At 38.4% G+C, this 14,019-nt stretch overlaps 1 protein-coding gene and 1 pseudogene across 3 annotated transcripts in view; one reads left to right on the forward strand and one right to left on the reverse strand.

Moving 5' to 3' along the window:
• The first annotated feature begins 4,605 nt into the window (after positions 1-4,605).
• The window catches only part of ADIPOR2 (adiponectin receptor 2), a 120,461-nt gene continuing 111,047 nt past the window's right edge, over positions 4,606-14,019 (forward strand). Inside the window, exon 1 of one of the 3 annotated variants that reach the window (XM_087442971.1) lies at positions 4,606-4,767. The gene's annotated coding sequence lies outside the window, so the exon portion shown is untranslated. The remainder of the gene's footprint in view (positions 4,768-14,019) is intronic. The other 2 variants (XM_014793852.2, XM_087442970.1) reach the window with 2 other exon arrangements.
• Positions 5,085-9,592, reverse strand: LOC101390351 (protein SDA1 homolog pseudogene; annotated as a pseudogene).

Genomic DNA, 14,019 nt, shown 5'->3' on the forward strand with positions numbered 1-14,019 from the left:
AGAGAGGAAGAGGGTCATCTATTAACGTCTTCTCATCGTCTGAATCCATCAGGGCAGGCAGGTCACTAACATTTACTCCTTCCATGTCTGCCCGCCTCAGTGTCGAAGTTTGAGATTCATCTGTGCTGTGACTGCTATGGCTGATGTGGAAGGCTTGAAATACGACAGTAGGCATGACTGCTTAGCCTCTATAACAGCTCGCTGTGAAACAAATGCTGAACGCTATTTTCACTTTTTGCCTTTTTTCGTAAAAGCAAAAATCCTCTTTGGATTTCTTTTTGTTAGTGAAAACAGGTACTAATGTAGGTCTTTCGTAAAAGCAAAGTGGTGTAAAGTGAACTTTTGGATAGCAGGAGAAACCTGTATAGCTACAGTCATGAGTGTCTTAACGATGGAGCTATATTCTGATAAATGTGTCTTTAGGCGATTTTGTGGTTGTGTAAACATCATAGAGTGTACTTACACAAACCTAGATGGTATAGCCTACTACATACCTAGGCTATATGGTACTAATCTTATGGGACCACTGTCGTATATGTGGTCTGTCATCGTCGGAAACGTCGTTATGTGGCGCATGACTATATTTGATATCAGTTTAATTGCAATTAAGCCAGGATGCAGATATTTATATATTTCTCTCTAATTTTGCCATATAGATTACTAGATTATGTTTAAAGCAGCTAACACCATTGAATCGCAATGCTTCAAAGTCCAATTAGCTGGCTGCGTTTGACAATTTGTTTTACATTGAAGGAGTTCAGAACATGCCACCCCAAAATACGCCACTTTGGCATATGGATTATTTTGAGCTGAGGACGCTTGAGAAACAGCAGATGCAAAAAGGGCTCTCTGCTCTCCCCCTTCCTACCTAAAAGCAGGTCAAAATTTCCCCTGAGAAAGGTATACTTCTTGTACCTTCCCATACCCTTCCTGTACTCTTCCAGGAAGAGAATATTTTTTTCTCCCAGTTTTATTGAGATGTAATTGACATTTAACATTGTCAATGATGTACATTGACGTTTAAGATGTATAACATAATGATTTGATATATGTGTGTATTGCAAAATGATCACCACAATAGGTTAGTTAACATCCTTCACCTGAGAAGAACATTCTTATCAGAGACTGGAAGTTGAACAAACAAATCTGCTAAAGTAACCCATATCTTCCATTAGTTTCCATAGTATATTTCCTAGTCATTGTCCCATTATTACTCCAGGCCCCTTTGTCTTGTTGCATCCCCACAATTTGTCGTTCTTTGTGTAAAAAGGTATATAAGGTTTCAGGTCTAATGGCTTCTTTGGGTCTTCATTTTCCTTCTGAAGACTCCCATGTACACGTAAAAATATTAAATACATTTGTTTACTTTTCTCCCGTTAATCTGTCTTACGTCCGTTTAATTCTTAGGCCAGCCACAGAACCTAAGAGAGTAGAAAGAAGTTTTTCCTCTCCTACAACATCTATATGAGACAATCACAGGGACTGATGTCACATTCCTTGCTCTTTCTTTTGGTCCATCTTCTGTATTGTTCAGATTTTTTCCCTCAGTTCTAATGTTTATATTTCAAAAGCTTATAGATATTAGGGGAGAAAAGAAGAGTCTAGAATGGTTTTAACTATTTTGTAATAATGAAGCTTATTTCCCGTTGTAATTTTTTTTTGAGAAGTCACACAGTTCTCTCAAAGAAAACTACTAATTTTGGTTTTCACTAGCAGAATAATTTGTCTTTTTTTCCTTAAAAATAGTAATTGTTCTGATTAGAAAAATAATAAATGAAATAATTTCTCTTTTCTTTATAGGAGAAGCAAGAAAAACCAGTTGCAAAGTCAAGTTTAAATTCACAATGAGGTCTAGAGTATTTTTTTTACCCTTTAGAATTTGAAAGTTGCACTTCATTTGCTTGTTGCTTTAGATAAATCTTCAATTCTCATTGGCTATTGACTTGCATATCACAATGGAGGCTAAGTCTGTCCCTAGAGCAAGTCCAATATCATCATTTCAGCAACACATTGTAGTGTCACTGAAGTCTCATTCTGGGATGGCCACAACTGGATTATGAATGTTACTCACCCAGTGATCCATTCTCCTTGTCAACAACATCTAATAATTGTAGAGATGACTACATCAGACTAGCTGTGCCACAAGGCACTGTTGGGTCACTGATGACGAGTATGGGGAGTAGGGGCGGAAGGGACTCTATTCCTGGTGCTGCAGAAGATGATGGACTCCACTCTCCCGTGGAGAAGTGTGACACAATAAGAATGGAGAGAGCAGAGATTCTAAAGATATGTAGCTGAACTGGAGGATACAGAATTTTACTGAATTCCTCTTGGTTTTTGGACAGCTAGTCAGAAGACAACATATAAAGATTAATAGCTGAAGTACAGTCGAAGAGACAGCCCTGAGAAATCTGCTTTAGAATGTTTAATGGTAACATTTAGGTAAGAGATACTGGTGAAGTCAGCCAAGGAGGTAGGACTCAGGGGAATGTCCCTCAGGTCAGGGATGGTGGCAACTTCCTCATTAGCTGAGAAGGTGTGGGCATTTTGAGGAAATGATGTGGTTTGTTTCATCACTGTGAGCATCAGGAATTGGCAGTAGTGATCTGGGAATGGGATCAACATGACAGAGAATGAGAGGTAAAATCTTGGTGGGAAAATGATGTCTCTTTCTCACATGTTTTTAGCACACAACGAACTGTTCCAGAGGAAACTTCTTAGAGTAAAGCACTTTGTTTTGTCAAAGCAAAATCATGAAGAGAGAGGGATGCAGAAAAGATTTGAGATCTTTGAACAATCTCTTTTTTAATTGTCTTATTTATACAGCTCTGTCACGTTCAGTAGACCTCTTATTAAGCCTGAGGCTCTGTTCTTCTCATCTTTGCCCTATGTGAGTTGGCGTACTGGGTCAAATTTGCTGTCCAAAGACACTTGTATTCTTTTTCTGATGTGCCATGGAAGTGTGTGATCCTCTTCCTTGATTGCAATCTCAAAAGCTTTATGTCTTTACCTGGAAAAAAAAGAAGTCATTATTGCTATGTCTTTCACAAATTATATAAACTTAAAAAAGATAATTTAGGGGCCCATTTGTGGCTTAGTGGTTAAGTTCGGTGTGCTCCACTTCGGTGGCCTGAGTTCAGTTCCTGGGCATGGACCTACACCACTCATCAGTGGCCATGCTGTGGCAGTGACCCACATAAAAAATAGAGGAAGAGTGGCACAGATGTTAGCTCAAGGTGACTCTTCCTCAAGCAAAGAGGAAGATTGGCAACAGATGTTAGCTCAGGGTGAATCTTCCTCAGCCAAAAAAAGAAAAAAAAAGATAATTTATATTTTCAATGTAAACAATGTAAACTAAAGGAACTAAGGGAATTAGTTCCTTTAAATTTAATTCCTATTATTTTATTTATACTAATCTTAAGTCTTTCAAGCTTAATTGGGTGGCCTTTATTCTAAAATACCAATCTTAAGACCATCTTATTCATGCTCTTTGCGATTTTAATAACTTTAATCACGTCTTAGAATTTACATTTCCAGGTGAAGAGTTCTCTATTTTTTGTTGTTGTTTGTTTTTCCTCACATGTCACATTCCAGGCTTTTTGCTGTGAGGTGTATGAAGCTTTTTCCAGCATCCTTTGTTTTCTCTTGCTGTGGTCCAAGAGAAGAACAACAAGCCGTGGGCACAGGCGTTCTTGAAAGCTTATGGAGTTACTTTAATCAATAACAAGAGTTTTGACAGTTAAGGCAATTACCTCTTCAGAGTGTGATAAATTCCTCTTACAACTGAATGTGAAGAAAACATTTTTCTATGTCAACCAACTCCTATACTTCCTTTTCATATAGAATAAGTACGTAACCAAACCTGTTCTTGGTTTTTAGAAAGTTAGAGCTCAGCTCAAAGCTCATATGTAGAAAATCACTCATTCTGGGTAAATAGACACAGTATTTAATGCTAAATTAGTTTCTGATCTGCCATTACATTGAAAACATTTTAAAAATCCTTCTGAATTATATGTATTTTAAGAGCGAGCGGGCTCACATTTGTGTTTTGGAAGTAGTAGGGCATAAGTCATAATATCTTAATAAGGTAATAAGAGGCAAACGCTATTGTTTTGGGCAAGAGTTGGCTAATGCTAACTCCTCGGATTTATTTCCAAAGCTCTCACAGACGACGCCTAGCAATATATTGGCCGTTGGCAGAAACAAACTATCCAGCCTAAATCTCTAAATTTTGGCTTCCGCCCAAGTTGTGTAATCCGTATCCATAGAGACTGGGAAAAGCATCCATCAGCCAGGGCGGTCCTCGCCTCTTCTGATCTAAACTGCTTCCCTTTTCAGTGAGAGGAAAATAACGAAGGGGGTTTATGTGAGCGTTCGGGGAGCGCTGTCTCGCTCAGTCTCTTGAGGCTCAGCACTGTTTTCGTTGACACCCCGGCTGAACCACAATTCCCAGGATGCACCCAGGTTCTAGAGCGCTCAGAGGAGCAACTTCCGGTTTCTGCCAGGGCGGCTGCGCACGAGGTGTGTCCTTATTGGCTCGAATTGCCTCGTGCGATGGCTCGTCACGACGACGTGCGGCTGTGGGGGCGGGAAGACGAGGCGGTGGCGGCGGCGGCGGCGCGAGCACGATCTCAGACGCGGCGTCGCGGTGGCGGCGGCGGCGCAGTGCGTTGGGTCCTCTCCCTCCTCCGCTCCCCCCTCCTCCCCTTCCCCTCAGCCTGGTTCTCGAGGAGTCCGGGCGTGCGGCGCGTCGGCGACGAGCTCTGGGTGAGGGTCTGTGGAGCGTGAGCGCCATTTCCCGGTGAAGGGGCAGAGCCCGGGGTCGGCGGGGAGGCGAGGGCTGAGGGGCAAGTGTCCCGGCGCGGGCCGTGGAGCGCGCTCGTCCCAGCCCTGCACTTGGCCCCTGAACGGACCCGGCGCCTCGCAGGGTGTGCAGTGAGGGGTTAGAGGGGCTGGCCGCGAGGGGCCTGGGTCCACCTCCTTCAACCGCTGTCCCTGGAGCCTGGCGCCCCCGCCCTCCCGTCGCAGGCAGTGGCGGTCCTCACTGCCCGCGGGATCCCTCTCTCTTCGTTCCGTCTGCCGTATCACTTCCAGGCATCTCCTTGGCGGAGGCTCGGGCGGTGCTTCGTAGCTGTCGCGCCGTCCTTGCGGAGCAAGGTTCCCTCGCCTTTCCTCAGGGGCGCTTCAGGCGGCCGGCTTGGGACAGGACCTTGGGCCCTGGTTCCCAAGCCCGGTTTGGCTTTTCGTCTGTCAGTGTTTGCTTCTTTTAAAACTGCAGGTAACAGGGTTTAAAGGAGTTTTAGAGGTCTAAGAGAGAATGTGGGTTGGAAACAGATAGGTACTTTTTTCCTCCTCCTGGCTTTTGACCTGGTTTAAAGTTTGCCCTTTGGAGTTTGACTTTATGAGATGGCCCGACAGTGCATTTTGGTAGAAAGATTTAAATCTCCAGCTGAGATTTTAGTGGGTAAGGTGGCTTCACTGCAGGTTGTTGACATGTTTTTAGTGGAGTAGTGTTTTAATATTTTTATTTTTAAACTTTGGATTTCTCAGCCTTATGTTATTCCTATTATATATCTTCCAAAAACAGTCCTTACCCCCTCCTCCAAAGAAACCATTTAAAACTCCCAAGAAATCTGTCATAACATTTAAAACCATTTGATCGCAAAACTCTTCCCAATGAAATGTTAAAAATAATTCATTTTATAATTTTTTTTATTTATTTTTCCCCCAAAGCCCCAGTAGATAGTTGTATGTCATAGTTGCACATCCTTCTAGTTGCTGTATGTGAGACGTGGCCTCAGCATGGCGGTAGAAGTGGTGCGTCGGTGCGTGCCTGGGATCTGAACCCCCGGCCGCCAGCATCGGAGTGCGTGCACTTAATGGCTAAGCTGTGGGGCTGGCCCCCAAAAAATAATTCATTTTAATACAAAGCATTATTTTTGGGGGGAGATCATAAACTTTGTCAGTTCTGAAGTTTGAAGTGTCCTCTTATCAAAGGCCACTTTTATGTCTCCTTTCACCACTCCCTGTCTCTTATTTTGTTAAAATTTCATGGATTTTTCATGTCATCAAAATAATTTTCATTCTTAATTTTTATTTCTTAGAAATGTCATTTTTAACGCTTGTTCATAGATGTTTTCATCCTTTCTCACAAATTTGTCACAGTGCTGACTGTGATGATCTGTAACTAAAATCATTTCATCAGTAGTTGAGGCTTCCACACTTGTCCTGACAGCTGCTTGGTGGTGAATGATTATGAAATTTGAGAAAATTTCAAAATGATTTAAATATGAAAGACATATTTCTTTTAGCTTCTATCTGTAACTGCTTACTCACCAGTGTATGTTCTTATCTAGACTTTAGGCTACTTTGTAGCAAATTTGTTCTTCTTAGGGGTGCTAGGGAGGAGAGGAGGATTTCCAGAGTGTAAAAGAACTCTCTTTTGTGTTTTTCTATTCCTATGCTCGTAGAGATTAATAATGGATTTTTTTTCATCAAGAAAGATGCACTTTCTTTGGTATAAATCACCTTTTGTTTTCCAAAGTGAAAATAATTGTGTTTTGTTCTTTATTTCAGGGGTCAGCACACTTTATAGCTTGCAAGCCAAGTCCTGCCAGCTGCCTGTTTTTGTAAATTAAGTTTTATTGGGACATAGCCATATGCATTTGTTTACGTATGGTCTGTGGTTGCCTTTGCAGTGCAGCAGTAGAGTTGAGTAGTTGGGACAGAGACCCATATGGCCTGCAAAGCCTAAAATATTTACTGTCTGGCCCTTAATAGAAAAAGTTTGCTGACTCCTACTTTATTTTATTAGAAATGATACATATTCAATGTAGAAAATTAAAATGAGTCAGGAAAGTATAAAGGAGAAAGTGAAAATTATCCAGAATCACACCACTCAGAGGGGTTTGTTTTTGTGATTATCTTTAGAGAATCTGTTAGTGATTGTTTTTGTATAAATGGGCTTATATTTTTAAGTGTTGGTTTGTAATCTGCTTTAAAAAAGTCTCAGATTATTTTTATTTGGCTGTTGAATAAATTTGCATTTTCTGCATCAAAGATTTCACTAGAAAGGGGATTGATGAGCCAAGTTTTCCTGATTTATCTTACCACTCAAAATAAAAAAAAACAAAAATCAGGACTAGTAGATGCTTTATGATAGTGATGTAGGGGTGGGGAACACCATTTATTGAGCACTTACTATGTACTAGATAGTTTTCTGATACTTTACACGTATTAAGTCATTTAGTATCTGCAGCAGCTCTCTGGGTACACGTACTATTATCCTTATTTACAGATGAGGAAACTGAGGCACAGAGAAATTAACTGTCCAAGTTTATCAGCTAGTTAATAGTAGAGCTGGGATTTGAATCCATACAGTCCCAATATGCTACAGAGCTTTTCTTTAGAGTATTACTCAGTGTAGAAAGTTTAGATGGTCCAGAGGTATATAATGTAAAAATTTCTCCTTATGCTCTTCTTTCCAGTTTCACACTCTGTAGAAAACCACTGTTAACAGTTTAATATAGAGCTCTTTTTGTCTGCACATGCATACGTTTATTCACAAATCTGTCTACACATGCAGGTTTTTTTTTTTTAATTAATAGACTTTATTTTTTAGAGCAGTTTTAGATTTACAGGAATTTGTGCAGATAGTATAGAAAGTTCTCATATCACCCACTCTCCGTTTTCCCTTATTAGGAACATCTTGCATTAACATGACATATTTGTTAACAATTGATGAATCAATATTGTTCAGTGTTATTAATTAAAATCTCTAGTTTATATTAGGGCTCATTTTTTGTGTTGCATAGTTTTTTTAAAAAATGGATCAAACCAATCATTGTTCAGCAATTTTTTTGCTGGTGGTTTTCAAAATATAGTGCTTCTGGACTTTTTAATGCAAATAAACATTCTTGATTGACTAATTTTCAGATTAATGACACAAATTTAGCATTCTCCTTGAAATGGAAAACTTGCTTGGAAGTTACCTCATTCTTTTTCTGTTTTTTGAAAGTTTAACTTTTAGTGCCAGCTGCTTTGCTCTGAAGGAACGCTTATTTTTTACCTGGACATTCCAGCTCCTCCATGAAGCTGTCCAGCTTCTTGGAGATTTGTTGCTGTTCCTCATTGTAAGAGTGGTGCTCATCAGCATCCTCCACCTCACTGAGAGTGGTACTTCCCTACTCATCTTTATCATCTCAGCATTCTCTTCCTCTTTCTCAACGTCTAGAACTTCTGTTCCTGGAATGTAATCTCTAGCATCTAATTCTCCATATTCTTGCACTCTTGTTTTTGTTGAGGCCTCTGTAGTTTTATGCTGAAATTTCTTATGCCACATGTGAGAATTCAGTGTTCGGAAGAAGTGAATCAAAGTTCTGGCAGACATCATTACATCCTTATCTTTGTGTGTTTTATACTGGGCCGGGTCTTGAGGTAGTTCTTTAGTCATTGAGCTGTTATCTCTTTCATAGTGTTGATTCCTACTGTGGTAACTTCCTCAGAGTTTTTGTCCATAACGAAATGGCTGACCACAGTCGAGCAATGTCTGAATGTTCTCTGGGATTCCCAGGTGATGAGATGTTTGTGCAGTGTACAGAAGGATCTTGTTACTTTTCTTTGGTGCTGCTGCAGAAACCTTTGCACAGAGGGATAGAAGTTAGAAAACGCTCATGAATTCTCACTGATCTGGAGAATAAGGTTCATGAGCATCATCTTCACTTCAGACATATTCTTAGAGCTCTTTAGCCACTTTAGTAGTTTTTCTGCAACCTCTTTGGGATCGTGAATCAGATGGATAGCTGAAAAGGTAAACACCTCTGGTTTTTTTTTCCTTCTGTTTCTGAAGCACTTTCATAACCTTTTCAACCTTTTCTTGTGTTTGGAGCCTCTCTTCCCTGTGGCATACTGCACTAGCATTCTGAGTTGCTGTCCTGTTTCTTGTTCTTTCCCTAGGAAGAATGTCAAGGCAGCAGTTAATATCGTGGTGACCTTAGAGAAGCGTGCAGTTGTGTTAACATCTTGGCGTCATTTCAGATGTTTTTCTGTAGAGTTCAGGCATCACTTCCAAGGATATCTTGGCTGTAGTTGCGTTGTTGTCCCTCAATATGTGTACATGAAATTCTGCAAAACTATATTCACTTTATTCTTGTATTTTGCACTTTTAGTCTCATCAGTCACAAAATGAGTATATAAAGTCTTAGAAGCTTATATGGCAATGTAGAAGTTCAAAGAAGATCTCTAGCAAACTTGATGGATCAATGAGATTCTTCTCAGCGAGATCAAGGCTTTACAAAACGTTATTGGAAGATCTGCATTCAAGACAGTGTAATTGTAGGAGAGCAGATCTTTGAGCTCTTGAAAGTTATCTAGATGTTCTGGGTAGCAGTGACCAATCTGTGCCATAAACATCACCAGCTTTGCCAGTTTTTTGCTGGGTTTATTTGGTTGCAATTTGAAAATCTCCGCACTGGATTTGTAGTGAATGCTTTACTGCTATAGTAACTCCACAGTGTAAGTCAGAGGGTCCACTTTATTAATTCTGTCACTGCTGCAGGTTGCTGGGCAGCTACTGTTTGTTTCTACTGGTCATGTTGGCTGCAGACTGGCTCTCAGAAAACCCACACCACTGACACCAGCCAACCCTTCTCAGCTGTGGCTTGGAATCATGCTTCTGGGTGTGACCAGAAACAGCACTTGGGAGCTCTGCAGGTGGTTCCATCTTGGCTTATAGTAGTGTGCTTTAAAAATTACTATTCATGGATAGCTTTCCAGGTCAACACATCTGCATCTACTCTGTTATTTTAAATAGTTTTTTAGTATTTTATTGAAAGGGCATGCCATAATTTAATAGTGTTCCTATTGCTGGATATTTAGATTGTTTAAATTTATTGTATTTTGTACATATGCATAGTATGTACAATTGTTGCATGCTAATGATTCTTTAGGGTAATTTTCTAAGAATCGAATTACTGGGTTGAAGGAAATAACGTTTTTTATTTTGATGTATATTAGCAGACTGTCATCCAGAAAGGTCACAGCAGTGTAAACTCTCACCAAAAATGTGGAGGTCTAGCTTCTCCGTGCTATTGCCAATTTTTTTTTTTAATCTTTGTTTATCTGATTGGCAGTGTGTTCTGTGTGTCTCGCTGGGAGATGTGTTTTGCTTTGATAGCATTCTTTTGAAGTTTGCCACCTTTTTAAATTTTTTAATCTTTATCTGGCAGCTAAACAGTTTCTTGCGGTATATTCTGTCTCACTGGGAGATGTTTGGCTTTGATAGCATTCTTTTCAAGTTTGCCACCTTTTTAAATTTTTTAATCTTTATCTGATTGGCAGTTAAACATTTCTTGCAATGTATTCTGTCTCACTGGGAGATGTGTTTTGGTTTGATAGCATTCCTTTCAAGTTGATTTAGAATTACTTTAGGTGAGGCATACATTCTGTAGTTGTTCTTCTAAGACAGAGCTGCTCACCTATTTAGATTCCCTACCTGGCCCTTGAAAGCAGTATGATTTTGCCACCCCTGTTAAAAGAATCTGAGTGACTGCCCAGTAGACTATATTTTTTGAGATTAAGGAGCATACAGCTTTCTTCATAGTTAATAGCAGTCCTGGTATATAGGAGGTGGTGAGTAGATGGTCTTTTCAAAACCTAAATTGGATTTTGGGCTTACTACTGCATGAGGTGCTTTAACTTTGTTAAAAAATAACCTTTTCAAAGTCTGTGAAATATAAACTTGAAAAATTGCAGCATAAAATTGTCATCTTGGTATGTTCTCTTTATTTCTAAAATGAGATAAATAAGACCGATTGATATCCTAGGACCTGTTTATTAGGAATAATTAATTAACCATATCTATTTAATAAGTATATTTGGTATTCAGTTTTGGAAGTTAGAGAATGGATTAAGTAGGGGATTTATTTCACATAATCGATGGTTTTGAATTTTCTGTTTTGGAGTACACCATGTGTTAGATGGGATGTATGCTGGCTAAATGATATTATAGCTTGGCTTAATAAGACATTATAAGTGTCTAGACAGAAGGAAAAGGGAAGCCAGATTCTGGAAACTTCCAGAATATCTTCAGGCATGGGGAAAATACCTGTGGGAAAGGACACTTCAAGTTTTTTAACGGAAGACCACAGAAAAATAGAATTTTCTTAATAGCTGTCTTATATTGTTACATATCCTTATTGGACTTCTGTATTTTCCACAATGTCCATATGCTAGAAAACAAAACATACAAAGCATATGGTTGTGAAGAGGCAAAATTAATTATCTTATTAAATTTTGGCCATCTAGGCCTTTTCTTTTGTATGCATTTTTTTGTTAGTATATTAGCTAATTATTTTTCACTGGCGTATTCATTTTAATCCCATATGTCCTGAAATTTTAGTTTTGTGAAAATGTATGCTTAGTTGTATCTGTACACCCCGTCTTTGGTCAGGGAAGAAGTCGTGAAAACTTCTTCAAACTAAAGTTGAAAACTCTTTAGCATGGTGGAACAGAAGGGTTACTTTTTATTTTCTTGGAATTTATTTCTATCCTATTTCATTCCAGAAAGAATTTCTGGTAACTTGAAAGATCCAGAAGTGTAATAAAATATATATATGAAAGAAAAATGAGGAAAAGGAGGAAGCATGTATTCTGATCCCAGGTGGCAGCAAAAGCAAAAATGGAAATATGGTAAAATGCATAACATTAAACTGGAAGGAGGAGCAAGACCAGTTTTCCAGGGATAAATCTTCACTTGACAGATTTTAAGGAACTCTTTAAATTGGGCATTACATAAAAGTTTTTTTTTTTTTTTTTTAATTTGCTGGAGGCCCTAGTTAAAAAAAAGTGAGGACTAAGTATTAACGTTTCAAATCAAGGAAAGAAATTTTGTATGGGGGTTGGTTTGAATTTAGGCTGCAGATGTATGTTTTATTTGGCCAGCACAGATTGTTTTTTCCTTAAAATATTTCAAACATACGGGAGAATACAGAGACCAGTATAATTAACATTTGTATATCCACCATACAGCTATATCAAATCTTAACATTTTCCCATACTTTACTTTTTTTTTTTTTTTTTTTTTTTGGGAAAAAATTTCACTTACAGTTGAAGTACCTCCTTGGATTACATTTTGCTTTCTTCAGAAGTAACTGTTATCCTGGGCCGGCCCCGTGGCTTAGCGGTTAAGTGTGTGCGCTCCGCTGCTGGCGGCCCGGGTTCGGATCCCGGGCGCGAACGGACGCACCGCTTCTCCGGCCATGCTGGGGCCGTGTCCCACATACAGCAACTGGAAGGATGTGCAACTATGACATGCAACTATCTACTGGGGCTTTGGGGGGAAAAAAAAAAAATAAATTAAAAAAAAAAAAAAAAAAAAAAAAAAAAGAAGTAACTGTTATCCTGAATTTGGTGTTGTCATTTCTAATGCCTGTTTTTATGTAATTATTGTATAGAAATACATTCATAAACAAATCATAATATTGTTTTGCATATTTTCAAACTTTATGTAAAGGATATTCTGCCTATTCTGTAACTTGTTTTTCATGAAGCGTATGTTTTAGATTCATATGAAATTTCTAATATTTTACCCTTTTTGACCTACTAGTTTGTTACGATTCAACCTAATTATAGTCATCACATTTATTTTCTGTATAGTTAACATTATTCTGTTATATGAATACAGTCATTTTAAATTTATTGTCATGTTAAAGGTATTTAGGTTGTTTCCAATTTTTTCTGTTTTAAAAACAATGCTACATTGAAGATTCCTGAGTAGGAACCCTTGTGCACGTATTTAAGATCTTTGGCATGTTCTTGAAACTCCATGTTGGGAGCCATTAATGGGTCGTGAAGTCAGTTTAGAAATTTAAGTAGGATAGAAAAATATCAAGTTGTATTGCAGGCAGTAAAGATAAAATGTTTTGTGAAATGTGTATGTGTGTGCGTGTATGTGGTTACTAAGTTTGAAATGAAGTTCTCTAGGACAAATTACCCAGAAGTGGAATTATTAGGTTGGAGGTTATGGAGATTATGGGAATTTTTAACTCTTGTCAGATATTGCCAAATTGCTCTCCAAAATTGTGTTACTTGGCATTTTGTAGCACGAGAATATGAGAGTTTCCTGTTTCCAAATCCTTATGCTCCATGGCATTGTCATATTTTTTAAATGTTTACAAATCAGATAAGTGTGAAATGATACCCACATCGTCTTAATTTTCATTATTTTTTGATTAGTTATGTGATTGAGTATGTTTTCAAAATGTTACGTGACTATTCAGGTTTCCATTTCTTGAATTGGCTGTCCACTCCCTCCCCCATTGGGTTGTCTTTTTAAATTGATTTTAGGAGTTTATGACGTATTCTGGTTATGTCTGTTAAGTGAATTGCAAATATTTTCTCCTAGTCTGTGTGGCTTATCTGTTAACTTCTTATATGATTTGTTTTGTTGAATAGAAATGATTATCAAATCTATTCACTATTTTCCTCATTGGTTTGTTGTCCTTTGTGTCTTATTTACTTATTTAAGAAATCTATGCCATGCCCCAAGGTCGTTAAGAGTCTGTCATATTTCTTTCTAAAAGTTTGTTTTTTTACATTTAGGTCTTGATTCTGCCTGAAAAAAATTTTTTTTGTATATTATGTGAGGCAGGATCTAATTTAATTTTTTTATATCCATAGCCACTTACCACAGCACTATTTAACAGAGTGTGTTTTAAAATTTGAATTGTAAATCTTTTAAGCAGTTTCTGGTTCAGCACAATAACAGCCTTTTTTCCTTTCATCAGGCTGTTCAACATGTTCAAGTTTGTGACTTCTGGGCCAGAATAATTTGGTGCATTACTTGATCCAGAAATAGAACCTAGAGGAGTAAATAGTAGCATATTTTGTAGATCTCACTCAAATGTCATTTCTCTCAACCACTTTTTTAATAGAAGCTGGGTTGCAGACAGTTTGAGGATGTACTTTGATGAGCAGATTGCTGGTTTTTTGTGTTGCTCGTTAATATATCCACAGACTTTG

Source organism: Ceratotherium simum, chromosome 17 (genome assembly GCF_057802395.1).
Source record: "Ceratotherium simum simum isolate JZ-2026a chromosome 17, ASM5780239v1, whole genome shotgun sequence".
Taxonomy (NCBI): domain Eukaryota; kingdom Metazoa; phylum Chordata; class Mammalia; order Perissodactyla; family Rhinocerotidae; genus Ceratotherium; species Ceratotherium simum.